Source organism: Ischnura elegans, chromosome 3, assembly GCF_921293095.1.
Source record: "Ischnura elegans chromosome 3, ioIscEleg1.1, whole genome shotgun sequence".
NCBI classification, from domain to species: domain Eukaryota; kingdom Metazoa; phylum Arthropoda; class Insecta; order Odonata; family Coenagrionidae; genus Ischnura; species Ischnura elegans.
The window spans coordinates 59,590,063-59,605,439 of record NC_060248.1 but is presented as its reverse complement, the minus strand read 5'-3'; the positions used below and the strand labels follow the sequence as shown (position 1 = coordinate 59,605,439).

At 36.5% G+C, this 15,377-nt stretch overlaps 1 protein-coding gene across 2 annotated transcripts in view; it reads left to right on the top strand.

The window, feature by feature from the left end:
* The window catches only part of LOC124155875, a 75,462-nt gene that overhangs the window by 26,138 nt on the left and 33,947 nt on the right, over positions 1-15,377 (top strand). The window lies entirely within an intron of this gene.

Genomic DNA, 15,377 nt, shown 5'->3' with positions numbered 1-15,377 from the left:
TTTGTTCAAGAATGTGAGACAAGTAATATAGCTATTAGGCTGGGGATATATTTTTTCACCAAGGGGGCATATTTGGCTTAATTTCCTGCTGTGGGTGAAAAGAATGAGTTGAATTAAGTAATAAATATTATATTTAAAGCAATAAATAGTAAATAAAGCATTAAGAAATAATGGTAAAAATGATACTCGAAATACTTCGTTAAAACTTTCGTGGGTTCTCATCATGTTAAATAAAAATGTGTTCTTGTTAAAATTGTTCTTCTTAATTCTGTTAGAAGAACAATTTTAACAGGGTCACCGGCCTTAAAATAACCTTTGCATTTGCAACCCATTATCCGGAAAAATAATCAACAACCAATTCCTTCAACCTATTGCTTCCTCCCTCCACCCTCTGACACGGATACCGTTATATATATGAATTTAAATTCCCACCTCATCAGATTCCCTTGAGGAAGCGAATAGAATCGGTCGGGAAACATTGGGGCCACCCAAAAATTGACGCGGCGACACAGCCCAAAAGTTTTTATTTAATTTACTCGAAATACTTCATTCCCTCGTGCCAGAGGGAAACAGTTGCCAAGCAGGAAAGTATCGTCGCTGAAGCATTTGGTGTTTAATAACTTTGGGTCAATATTAGTATTTTTTATGGTGAAAACAGCGGGAGAACTTCGAAGAGTGACATGTTATTGATGATACGCGGCCAAAAATTGCACAATCCTTGCTACTTCGAGAAAACGTGCATCCAAAATCATTTCGCTTCATGAGAAATGTGGTTGGAGAGAAATGGGGAAGGGTGTTCTTGGCCGAGGAAACTCGGAGGTGATCGAAAAGTGTTTGGGTTTGTAAGCAGAGGGAAGGAAAATCCTTGGCGGTAAGTGTTGAGAACGTGTGTGAATGACGCATGGTGAGACGACGTGAGGCTATGGTGTGGAAGTGGGTTATTAGCGGGAAAACACGGGGAAAGGGCGAAAGAAAGAGAAATAAGACGGACATTTTGGGCGGGCTGAAGAGGAAGGAATGGTTTTTAGAAACTTCTTCATATTTTCCTGCAACTTTAGCGGTAGGTAAATATGAAATAAAACTAAGAGATGAAATGAAAAAGACTGGGAGTGCCCAGAAACCTTCCAATAAGAAGAAAAAATGGTTAAGTTTATTTCTTGTCAATGAGCAGTCACGATCGCATTACTTTTCATCGATGTAAAGAATAATAGTACAAAGATAAAAAGAAGTTTAATCAACTCCAAAATAATTTGATTAATAGCTCATACTTGTCCGCGTCAACGCTTATATATTTTTACTTCCAATTGAGTGGTGATGCAGTGGAATCAACCTAAGAGGAATGTAAATTTTAATGTTTGGTTCATCAGTTTTACCTTCATATCTTTTACATATTGGCTGAAGTATACAAGTGTTTCATGATTCTCAAGAATCTATCCTTAAGGTATTTGCTAGGGCAATAGTATAGTTTCTATAAGTTTCCGAATTTTAGCAAATAATGATTTGAATGATAAATTTGGTTCTGGGTTTTAATTGGGATGCGTATCTCATCTTTGATGTCATAATTATTGGACGTATGTTCCTCTATTCCTCTCTATTGGGAAATGTTTCATGTTTGCCCTCTTGAAAATTTTCACACAGAGTAAATAGAATGCTTCGTTCAAATAATTCACGTGCTGCGATTTCACTGCCGAGTTTTGCCATGCATTTCTTCATTAAAGTTCGTTACTGCTCAGGTATTCTTAATAGTTTTTGGTCATCAATCTCTCGATTTCTAAATTTTGAGTCTAATACCCATGGGCGATAGATTATAATTGAACTTTGGAGTAGAGACGATTTATTCGCTGATTTCGTAGATGAACACATTTCTGGCAACGTAGGCAATAGCAAAAGACATATCGTCAACCTAACCGATTTAACGGAGAACTGCATCATTCATGGTAGTACAACAAGGACATCAGATACAAGACAACAATATTTGTACCCATTCCTTTATTATATGTTGGGTGGAGATGAAACCTATTAATAAAAATAAATTTGTGGAAAGAGAACACATTTACCTTAAATTTGACCCTCCAACGAGCTTGCTCATTAATTAATTAATATCTTACTTAATAAGTGTTCTTATTTCGTACATACATTGGCTATCATTTAGCTTTGCAGATACTGCTTTGGTCGAGAACGTTTCTGCCAACGTTTTTCTCGGTACATGGATTCTCTTTTCTTACTTTTTTCTTCAGTGTGATCTTCAGTATCTTTCTCCGTATATGGTGGATTATTACTGATGTGCTTAAAAGAGAGTTGAGGGGTAAATTGCTGTGTGTATACGGTTTCTTAGTGCACCCGGAGGATACTCAAGCCATAAGATTGGCGGCGATTACCAGACGCTAGGTTTTTCAGGCCCTTCCGGGACGTTGACGTGGGCATCGGAGGATGATAACTGGATCTCACTGGATCAAGGGAAGACAGCCCCACGAATGCCTTTTGAAAACCAGAATGCTGCTTTGCGGGTCAAGCTGAATCCTCGCCATTAATGCGAATTCTGACTTCGCTGGAAGATGATCGCTGACCGCGTTTATCCATTATCTTGCAGTCTTGCGATCAACCTGAGCGTAACCATGGGAGGAACAGGGGCACAGCCAAGAATTAAGGCTAGGGGGGGTTTTGAGGCGCAACTAATACTGGGGGGATTGAGGGTATTGCATACCCTTCAGGGTAAGATGGAGGTGCGGAGGCCTTCCGCCGGAAAAAATTAAGATAAATGGTTCAAAACGGTAATTTTTACGGTCTTCTGAGGGATATTTTATAAATCCTCACACTATTCTATTAGCAATATTAATCCAATTAAGTAAAATAGATTTAACTTAAAAATTTCTGTGAGCTCTGGGGGGGGGGGGGGGTTTATCCCTCCAAAACCCCCCCTTCGCTGCGCCACTGGGGAGGAATACTAACTAAATGGAGGTTTTAAATCACTTTTACTGGACATCTTATTTAAAGTTCCTTCTTGTTGAATAAAAAAACACTGAATATCAATTGGTATAAATGTGCATTTATGTGAAATTTTGCAAGGTTTCTTTGATTCAGCATGAAACAATTTCACCAAGCCTAGTATCAAACTATCCATTTTTAAGTTCCTTCTCCTTAACTACCCATAATCATCCTGGAAAATAGATTTGGTATGCATCGAAAAACTAAATTGTGATATATTTTCTTTGATGAAGAAGCATTCCTGACCTGTCGTCCTCCTACCATCGAGATCATTATTACAAAGAAATTTTACATGGAAACATCGTTTTTTAATTATAAAATTGTATTCTTTTAGTTGAGAAATAAAAATTTATGCGCATGCAAAATGAAATCCCCCGAATTATTGGTAATATAGCAGTCGACTCCCTTGACATCTATTTACTCAGCAAATTTTGCCCTTGTTCAAAGGGAATGATATCTTTCCGCTAAGATATCTTTGCCTTTTGTGCTCCTGCGGGTAACCCCGTTAAGGTATACCGCTAACTTGTGCTCGGATATTTTCTTCTACACCTCGAAGAGAAATGAAAAACGGAGCCTAATTATTCTTTTTTGAGATTTCCCCGTTAGCATTTAGCGACCATTTATTCGATAAAACGTCCAAGAATTAAATACCGTAGCTATTTAAAACCTGTGTAAAAATAACCTGTGTATATTGGTCGCTTTAAAAGGTAAATTTATAGCCATTTTTATTGGCCTGAATGAACGGTGTGAGTTTTCGTTCCGCGGAATTGATCTAAAATCGTGTTCATGTGGCTGAGAGAAGAGCAGCTTCTTTGAGCAGACGCAAATTATCATTTCGCGAGCCAAAAGTTGCCAATTTTTTTGCAACCACTAATACTGTATTGTAAAAATTTTTAATTTTCCTCACACACGTTGATATTTTCTAAGCGTTCACAAAGCGTTTTTTGATCGTCATTATTTTGTGTGTGTGTGTGGGTGTGTGTATAATGTGCGAGTGCTCACCTAACGGAAACCTAGCGTGAGTCAAAATAATGTACCCATAATTTTGTCTAATTACTGCACTTTTTTTATCAATGGTAATAGTAAAACCCTAATGTCGTTTACGTAGTTATAATGGTGTTCAAAAGTGAATGCGACGAGTTGAAGTACCTACTTAAAAAAACGAGAGGGCAAATTCGTAGGAAGAAAATATACGCAGATTACATTTCGTAAACCTTGCTACTGAATGTCACCAAAATCTTACCCTCTTTGAAATTTAAGAAGGACTCTTTTGATTTCTAATTTTGTTCACGTGCATGCTAAATTATAAGGTGGAAATTTAGCATCTCATAAAACTTCGAAACGCCAAAAGCAATCGATCTCGTTCTTCTGAAAGGCAGGGAATGGTTCAGCATAATTCTGTATGTCAAAAGCATCAGTAATATTTGAATGGAATTCTCTTAAGTCAAACTACATTAATGAAATTTCGATCAGCCTCGAGGGAAACATGCTAGTTAACAGAATTTGCACGAAAATTTAAGCCTCAGCAGATATTGAAAACTTTCAATCGCGATATAATTTATACCAAATAAGATTATCATGCCTTAGGTAACATGAAATTCGCTTTTAAAATGAAAAACCTAAGTTTTGCCATACTTTATCTCGTAAACAATTTATTTCTTTGATAATCACGTTACATATGCCATACCTTTGTCGGAAAAGAAAATAATAGTACAATACTACCTTTCTTTATGATTATGTTAGTAGTTTTATTTCAAAGTTCTGGAAGATCCATTGCCCTCTCATCATTTCTGTGTGAATAAAATCTGTCCATCTACTGAATCTACAATAACCCCAAAGAAATACACGCAGTAGGCAAAGAATGTCGCCTTTCATCTGCCCGCTTTCTACTGCTGCTGTTTGTTACACATGACGCTCCCAAGTCTAATCTTCACTTGACACTATAAAATCAACGCCTACTGCTTGCCAACTAATTATCTCTTTAAGATTACCTATTACCTTTTCGATCAGGCACTGCCAACGTTAAGGGCAGCTGAACTCTTCTTAATTAAAAAATATTGTTACTTACTGAAAACTGATGTACAAAGTTATTACCATTTTCCCCATTGGGTAAAAATTACCGTTTACGAAACGAGTATTTCTCCTTGGGCGATTCCAAATTCAAATAATCCTTCACTCTCCTTGAATTACTTTATAGTTACATTTTATGTTTTACAATTTTAGCAGTAATAGTGGCCTCGATATTTTTTCAAAAGAGGTCACTCATAATCAGTTACTTCACTATTTCTATGAGGAATTTTCAAGCTCACGAAATAAAAGCCCCGCCAACTCTTGTACCTGGTTGTGAATGAGCCTATCTTCCCACTTCACCGCGTGCGCTATCAACTTGTTGCACCGGAAAATCGCCCTATGATTCTCTCGCATTATTATCCACCATTTTGTAATGGCTGCAGGACGTGCCACTTGATTTTTGGCCCGCATGATTCTACCTCTCACAATCCAAGCGAGGGCTATCAGTGTTTTGGACGTAAGAAATCGTCCGTTGTAATCACTCGCGCAAAGAAATTGCCTCATAATTTACGAGCTGTTGGAAGCTGAAAAGATATAATTATAAGAACATTGAAAAACCCATTTTTTAATGCTGAAAGTCTACGTTTTTATTAAATACTTTTAGTGATTTTTTTTGGAGCAATAGGCCACAAAAAAGAATCGATTATACGTTATGGTTGGAGCGTTGCGATCTTTTAAGAACCGGTTGCTCACAGCCGATGTCTCTTACGGCTTGAGTTAGGCACCAATCAACCCGTTTGACGGAGGAGAAGGTGTGGGCGAGAGGGATTTGAGAAAAAGATGATCTGGCAATGAAGCAACGGCTTTTGCGGGACATCCAGGAGGAGGCGAGGGCAAAAGTTCAAGGTGTGGGGATGGTCATCTTCTGCAAATGTGTACAGCTCCTGCTTCCGTGTAATCGGAAATCTTTAATCTTCTACTCATATAAGCACTGTATAGTACTATATTTATCAAGAGTTATTATTAAAGAGCATCAATAGAAACGATTGTAATTTTGTAAATGGCTTTGGACGCAAATTTTTCTATTCTATAGACGATGGATTAATCTTTTCCGTGATTAATTAATTCATTGATTTTAATATTACCAGTTTTCATGCATAAGCTTCACTTTTGAATAAAAAGAGTACATTGATGAGAATTTTTTGGTGTAGTCTAAAATGAGAAAAGTAAATGCTGTTACTGAAGGCAGTCGGATAAATTGGAATGGTATCACAGAAAAAGTGCTGTCTTTCTTGAGTTTTCAAGGTACACTTTGAAGGCTAATAATTAGTGAAATTCTTACTTGCATCTAGGGCGTACCCATGATCAATACTAGGGGGGTGGGGGGCAAGCCATGGTTGTTCAAGTTATAGGTAAGATTTAAGCACGGAAAAAGTGAATGAAACCCGCATTTTAAGGAAACTGTAGCAGCTGTTTATTAGTTTTTAAAGTTATTTGCTTGAAAAAATATTATTTTTCCTTAAAGACATTTGCAATTTGGAACCCTCGCTCAGTAGTCAATTCTGTTTCTTGCAAGTTCACTTTATATTTGTTTTGTGTATCCTATTTATTCAATGTAAAAACGTTATCATTCTATCTGATCGACGATAATTTTAACAGGTTATGGGTCAGGACGCTTCCACGGCATGCTTACAATAGATTTTACTGGTGTGTAGTTACTTTAAAAGGAAGTGTTGGAATAGCAAACTAACTACATCGATATGTCAATAAATAGTGTAATAAGAGACTATAGATATTATCGATGTAGTTAGTCTGCTTTTTCAACAAAACCTTCAGTCGAATCACTGGATATCCGGAGTTTAAAAAATCAATACATTATGTTCTTTCGATTCGCCTCAGCAGCCTCAGGAATCTTCTGTTTTTTGCGATTATTCCTTTTGACAGGCAAGGAGACGATGCGGATGTATTTGGGGCCTTCAGATGTCGGCCTTGCCCTTCAAGTAGGACACAGACCTACACCCTCCTTTATTGAAGTTTGAATTTTTCTTTCTTTCTGCCACGCCCTGTATTTTCCGTAGATGTATTTTTCAACGGATAATCTACTGCTAAAGAAATTACGGCTTGATTCTTCATTCCACATTCCCACAAAATTTAATGCCACTCAATTTTGTGGGAATCAGGAAATGCACATCTTCAGAATTTTGGCTGAAGTTATGGCTACAAAAATGAATTTAATGAATAAACTCTTGAATTATAGCTTCGATCATTGCTTTGGTACGAGGATAATAATTACACTCTGTCGTTGAAATCTCTCATTCCTAGAAGATAACTTCCAAGTAAAAATGAAAAGCTTTTATAACAAGCTGTCTTTTTTTTGCTCTTAAGGGAGATGTGAAAAGAGCTACAATTGTCAAGTGTTTAGTGCGTCAACTTACGACCTCAAGTCACCTCAAAGAGCGTGAAGCGGGGGGTGTTAAAGCACTGCCAATTATTCAGATCAAATGGATACAAAATTGAATTTTAGGCATTTTTCCAGTTAAAATCCAAATTATAATACAAAAGAGGTTGGATTATTCAATCCTAGTATTTTTCAGAAATTTTTTCCTCGGCTTATTTGAGGAACTTCCATGCAACAAACATTATTCAGAACTATGGGACCATTTCCTGACATTTCTTCTTGTGTGTACAGCTACTTTGAATCAAAGGGATACATGCATAGGGACAATAAGTAACAGGAATGGGCTCGAATGAAAGTGTTGGATTTATTTTTATTTATAGTTGTGATGGCTGTCCTTGATGCTCGGCCGCCCTAGTCTGCCCCGCCCTCCCAGCATTCTTATCCAGCCCCAACACGACCCTGGCCTCCATAAAACGTAGAAAATAATTGCTTCTGATCCGCTTCACTTCCCACTTTGACTGAAAAAAACTGAAAGCAGTATAAAACTTGGAGTAGTATTATTCGTTTAACTTGCCCTATGTACTGTACTGATATAAAAATTAAGGTGATTTGTAGGTGAAAGCATAAACCAAAATAAAATGGTGGGATCACGAATGCAAAATCCAAAACAAGTTACTTTCGTATTTTTATTGAAAAACGTTATTCTATCACAGATGACAATAAAAGAGGCAAAAAATCAAAATTAGGATACTCAAGAAGGTGGATTATTCAATCTATGTTTTTAGCTAATTCTTGTTTCACTTATTTGAGTAGACCGGCACTTTCATGCAACTAGCATAATTTGACTTCAATCAAGACATTTGTTTACTGATAAGTACCTCAAAAAGTAGCACGATGATGTGGCTGCGTTTAATTTTTTTCACAATTGGTTTGCCACAATGGACTTGATGTCAGTTTTTCTTTCAAAATGAAATGTATATTCCCGCAGTAATTAACTTAATATCTTCAATTTGACAAATTTCGCCCTATACAGCTTGTGTGAAAACATATTTTTCATATTTGATTCATATTTTGTATTAATATTACGCGGTCATTTGAATGAAATTGAAGACATTTCTATATTTAATATGTAGAATCACAATTTTAATATCACTTTAATATGTTAAATACATTAATTTATGGGAAAATATGAATTATTTTCAACGGGTTATGACTATACTGCATTCATATTCAAAACATGAAAAAATACAGTCCTTGCTCTATGATTTATCTTTTTCTATCCAAACTATTTCTCACGTACATCATAATACGTGTTTACTGGATACAACAAGAATTTATCATGTGCTTATTTATTTTTTTTTCTTTTGATTCATTAGTATTTGTGGGAAAATCTTTCGTCAACTCATTATATTTTCATTCAGCCTGTTGTATATGATGCGCAACCCTTATTTAACGCATAATGTTCTGAGAATCATTAATTTCATTCTTACGGGTGACAATTAGTTTTTTTGTAAATGAGTTAATACATATATTTAGAATCGTGGCTGAAGTTATACCAACCAAAATGAATTTAATAAATAAATTCTTGAATTATAGCTTCGATGATTGCTTTGGTGCGAAGGTAATAATCAGTCGTTGAAATCTCTCATTCCTGGAAAAGTTTCAGTCTTCCAAGTAAAAATTAAAAGCCACTATTTCATGCTGTATTTTTGTAGCCGATGAGGGAGAGGTGAAAAGAGATACAGTTGACAAGTGCTGGTGTTTGTTGTGCGTTAACATACTCCCCCCGAAGTCACCTAAAAAGGCGTGTAGCGGGAGTTGTTAGGGAACCATCCGTTATTATAATAATAGAATAATAATAATTCAACTTTATTGGACGCGACTGGGACGAGAAAGTCCCATCTTCCATCTAACCCTTAGGGTGAATTGGATATAAAATTTAAATTTAAAAATACTTTGGGAAAATTTTAACAATGGCAGAATTTTATGATATCATGAATATTTTTCTTTTCCCGATTTAAAATACCTCTATCAATTCGTACGATGGCTAGTTCTTATCATTTTATCGTTTCTATCCGAACTAAAAATAGTGAATGGTAACCTATGTGTCATTTTTGGCTATTAATTCAACAAAAAAGTAATCAGATACATCATTTGGAGGTGAATAAATTCAAAATATAATCATCATCATTTCCTATATGAATGTGAATTATATATATAGATATATAGATATAGTCTTGACTATATATATATAGTCTTGAGGAAAGCGCACTACGCGATAGTATAAGTATGTAACGGACAAAATAAACACTAATAAAAACATAGAAACACATAGAAAAGGACACTCACAAAGAATCTTGCAAACGCTTCAGCGGGTTCACCCGCTATCCTCAGTGCTGAAGGAAAATTTTGCCGCGAACAATACGCACCCAACACCGTCGTGGAAACCCGATTTTAGATGAGGTTTAGAGGGCCGATAAGATAATATCTGGCAATTGCTATCCATAGCACGATGCAACCGAAATTTTAACTTCTTAACGGTCGAAAATCACGCCAAAGAAAATCAGTTCAGAGCAACGGTCAATTCAATTAGTGAATTTAAATTCGAGAATTGATAACAACGGTTTTAATCATCCTCTAAAATTTTAGGTAAACATTATTAAGGTTGCCCTTTACACTCTGCCCACGAATGGCGAGAATCATTGTCATTGATTTCCCTAGCATTCCGGATCGATGACGAAGATTCTCGTTGCTATGGCGCGACAATTTAAACAATCTTAGGTATGCTATAGGTATAATGAAATGTATGAAACTTTGAAATTCCATATAATTTTAATACCGTACGACCTAGATTTCGACATGGCTTGTCATCATCATCTGGTACATTTGCAATCAGTGATGTCATGGTACCGGAAAGCCGTTCGGCCACTGGTTAACAAAAGACATAATAGTCAAAAAACACTTTTAATAATTTTGTTGCCTCAAAATTCTAATGTATACATTCGGAATCAGAGCAAAAAAAATTGTTATGAAATGTAAATAATAACTTGCCATAAAAATATAAAAAGTAATATCTCACTTCTAAAAAAGTTAAGGAAAATGCGTTCCGGCTCTGATAATTTCTCCATGACGTTACTTATTTGCATCGAAAACAGAGAAACGTGCCACGACAAAGCCTAAATCTTGCAGTATTAAATTTACGTGAAATTACAAAGTTTTTTACATTTTATTATGTTAGTGCGATTCCATGAAATCACGCCCGAGACAATGAATTATACTATAGGTATTTGGTATTACGTTTTCAGTTATACTTCGTTTCTTACTGTGAATGGACGTATCGTAAAGTTTGATTAAGTAAAGTTATATTTTAAACATTAGCTTTTTAATGCATTCATATTCAAACACAAGACTTTTCGCCCACATTGACACACATTTTCTATCTCAACACTCCGACGCCGTACCTCTGCATTTAAAAATCCTGGTACGCAACGTGTCAAACTAAATTAATACTGTGAAATCTCTCGTGATGACCGAAATCCTGCCAGATTTGCACATGTTTTTGGTAAAAGATTTCATCTACGTCCGCCAAATATGCCAATAAACACATGGATTTTTGACTCTCCCCGTTCTCTCGCTCACGAAAGTGGGCCATAAGAATTGACCCACTAGATTTGAGCAATTGATGTCACGCTGCTGACTAATTATTTCGGTTAGCAGTAATTTCAGAGTTTGATCTCTCATTTAGTATCATTATCGGGAATTCAATTCATCCTTTCACCTAATATCTCCGTTGCCTCAGGGCATTGGCTCTAATTTTCCATGGACTCAATTCACTCAGTCATCAGTCGCATACGCCTCCTCGAGAAATGAGTGTGATACGATGCGTGGAAAGATGTCAGTTTGGCGGTACACTCACCTTGTCGCTGATAACTGAAGTCTCGAAAGAAAAACCGTTCTTTTCTTACGCCAACAAATACGATGAGTTTTATTTTATTATACATTCGTAAATGCAGATGGTCAAAATAATGTTAATAACTGCATCATATTATGCCTCTTCTTATATGGAAGTGATATCAATGTTATTTACATCTAGCTTCCTTTTGGAAAATCTTGTCTCACTGCTGACGCAGAATTTAAAATATCACTCACCTATTCGTTTTGAATTTTAATTTCGATCGGTCAAAATAATGTTAATAACTGCATCATATTATGCCTCTTCTTATATGGAAGTGATATCAATGCTATTTACATCTAGCTTCCTTTTGGAAAATCTTGTCTAACTGCTGACGCAGAATTTAAAATATCACTCACCTATTCGTTTTGAATTTTAATTTCGATCGCTCAAAATGCAAGTCAACATTTCTAGTGCCGATGTGTTAATTTCTGGCCAGCGCTAACCGTGACATTAACTGAATAAAGGTTGAAAATCACGCAGAGGCATATCAGTTCATAACAATGATGAATTTCATTAATGAACTTATGAAAAACTTAATTTGCTTATGAAATATAGCGATTTGATCGATGGATTTTTCTTCCTCATAGGAAAATCCTCTAAAATCGCTGGCACATTAATGGCTTTGCCTGGCTTCGCTATTTAGTTGGGCCCTCTTCGCTTCTATAGCGTTGAGGTGTTTTTCCCCGTCCCATCCCTTCCGAACCTATCCTACCCCAGAGGCGTCGACGGGCTCCTATCGCGGCGGCGCCTCTTTCCTTTTCCTTCCTCTCCTGCCCCTCCCCGGGTGATCGGGCGTATAAGTCTCTGACTTGGTTCCCGGCCCCGGTGTGTTGTATCCCTTAAGAGCTCCCCTTGAGCCCTTACGCCATTTATGAAAAACTCTCTTATGAACTCTCATTTGGTCGCCGTTGACAAAATATGTACATTTATTTCGCGCCTTCAAGAGCTAAGGAACCCGTAAGCATATTCTCATGATCTGTCATTAAAGAATATTGGTCATTAATGCCAGTATTACTTTTATTGCCACCATTATCTTTCATAAATATAGATTATCACGCCCTCCAAATTAAATTGACATCTAGAAAACCATAAAAGTCGGAATCAGTATATGATAGACACATCGGCTTCTGTAATATTGTGAAACATTCTAAATTCTGAAAGAGTGGGATGGGAGCAAAAATGAAATGATTCAGAACTCTGGGACAATTAAATAACAATACTTCAATGAGGGGTATTGAGCGTTTACAGTAGAACAAACGGTCCTGGAGTTTTCTCTCAGGAAATAAATATTACACTTTTCCATTTTCCAGTTACCTAGGCGGCTTCTAGTGACCTTCACGCTTCACCGCTTCAAATGGCAAATACGAACAGTACCTATCACTTATCCATCGGAGTATACAACGATCTTCCAGACGATATGCCTGCCTTTTGTGATCGTCGCACTCTTTCCTTGAAAACGTGACGATCGCGGAGTGTAATAAGCCCGGCAAATGCGTATTTAGTCTTGCATAATTTCATGGCAGCAGTACTGCTTGTCAAGTTGGGTTTTAAAGCCATCAATTCTTTCAAAATTGATTTCTCTAGGTATTGCCGCTCATGCAACACGCTAAAATGATTTAAGCGCGATAAATCATCGATGATAAATATATAATTTCATTCATAGGTAGCACTCGATTCCTCCAACTGTTTTGAGCCAATGAGTCCCTTCCGAAAATGTGTGGTAGAAGAATATTCGATGTGGCTTCTGTAACTTGCGTGTGAAAGAGAGAGAAGCTAACGACCTCTGTGGGGAATTTCATTATTATTTTAGTAAAGGAAAATTGCTCACGGCGAAGTACATGAAAATGTATTTGCAGAATTTTGACTTCAAGAATGATGTTTTAATATTATCATTCTCTGATGAAATCTTTCGGTTTCATCAGCTCAGATGAAATAAAACATAAATTTTCCATTTATCATTCAAATGTAGCGCAGTATTCCTTACCACTATCAAGGATATTGGTTCTAAAAAAATTATTATTAGCTTGTGGCCAGTGGCGCCGACTCCATGGGGCCTGAGGGGGCCCGAGCCTCCTCAAAAATTCGTTATGGGTGTGAGGAAAAAATGTCTCAGGCTTGTCGATTTTCGCCGGAATGTCCAGATATCGAGATTCGAGTTATCAGGGTTCTAATTTTCATTATGTGACTCTTCTAAAATACTTAAAAAAAACTTAAAACTCACTACTTATAAGATTTCCCGGGACAAGATCCCCGGTCTGGGCCCCCCCAATATTTTTTGTAAGTCGGCACCCCTGCTTGTGGCCGCATCGAGTTTGAGCGTGAATCTACAAGGCATTATTGGGCATATTTCTTAGAGCTAGTATTCAACTAAAATAAAACGATAAACTCTTTCCAGATATCTTTCTTTCAGCACCAGTGACGAATTTCATTTCTTTCTCAGAGGCGAAAATACCAGAGAAACGCAAGGTTTATAGCTTTCTGAAATTAAATCCTGCCTCATGTGCTGATGAATACTTATAATTTTTTGTAAGTAGGAAAAATCACCCAAAAAACATAACTTGAAAATATTGTTTATCGGAAAATTGATCGCAATTACGGGGGTAAGTGTAAGATTTCCTCGCTGGCGCGTCAATGACTTTCCAATTCTTAATTTCCGTAAGTGACATGGTTCAAGGCTAATCAGGAAATTTCACCGTTGACGAGAGCGTTTTACGGAAACCATTCCGAGTGAAGTAGTCACCAAGGTTGTCTGTCAAGTGGTTCAACCTTCCAAATATAATCTCAAGTAAATTCGCTTTTATCTTCGCCATCATTATCATCGAAATTTAATCGAAATGTACAACCTTCAAATTAAAAGCCTCCTAACTACCTTCGATAAGACATTTTCCTGAGAACCGAGTTATATATTTTAGTTCCATCTCCAACTGTATTAAGGGAGACCGGCTGGAAGTTTGCCCCTTTTATTATAGTGATATTGGTGCATGCTCCCATTAATGGGACGTGGAAAACTTAACACTTGATCACTTGAAGTCCTTGAAGTATTTTTGCAGTAAAAAAAAGAAATATTCCCCACGTACTTTATTATAATGAAAAGGATCCAATGTTTTTAAAGTTAAGGTAGGAATTTCACACGTCTTGCTTTGTTTTAGCGCATAGGAAAAACCATGAGAGAGAAAAATACATGCTTGGAATCATCCATAAGAGTACAAACGTGAGAAATTTCATGTGAGTTAAAGATCAATTTATTTGAATGTATAGTTTTTCGTTGCTAAGCAGCAGTTTTTCAAGTCATATATAAATAAAATATTGATCACTTTCGACAACTTCGCACTTTTTCACAATAATTTGAAAAAATTATCGTGGAAATACTTGTTGAAAAGTGCAACTACTTTTCACTTCAGTCCGCGGTTGTCATAACACCGTAGCACATTACGTCCGACCTATATTTTGAATTCAAATTGATGGACATTTTAGCAAATATTTAATATTTTATGATTTTGTGACCAAGTGATCACTTGAGATGTGACGCTGGGACTGTTTTTTAATCATATCATCCCTAATTTGTTATGATTCTGAAATTTTGAAAAACGTTCAAGTAACCTGCCCTAAACTTTACCTTCAGACCCCTGGAAGTATTTTAAAAGTTCAGGGCAAGGATGTTGACGAATTCCGAAAAATGGAAATGAAAAACGGAGGTGGTATTTTTGGTGAAACAACAAATTAAAATTCCATAGGCTTTTATTCAGATTTTGACTGAAATAAAACCCCAGGATAACTCTTTTTTCAAAATTGAAGATAATATTCGTACCCTCGAAGCCGAGATCCCTATCCACGGCCAGTGGCGGGTACACAGCGGACGCGCCCTCCCTTGCGGGGCCGTCGGCATTTTCTAATATTGCAGAACCGCAATTGTAACTTTTTTATGTCATAAGGTGGCATTGTCTAGTATATATTTATAATCAGTTTTAATTAAAATTTCTTTAACTTTGCTTGTGACTATTATTTTTCATTACGATAAAAGTAAATGTA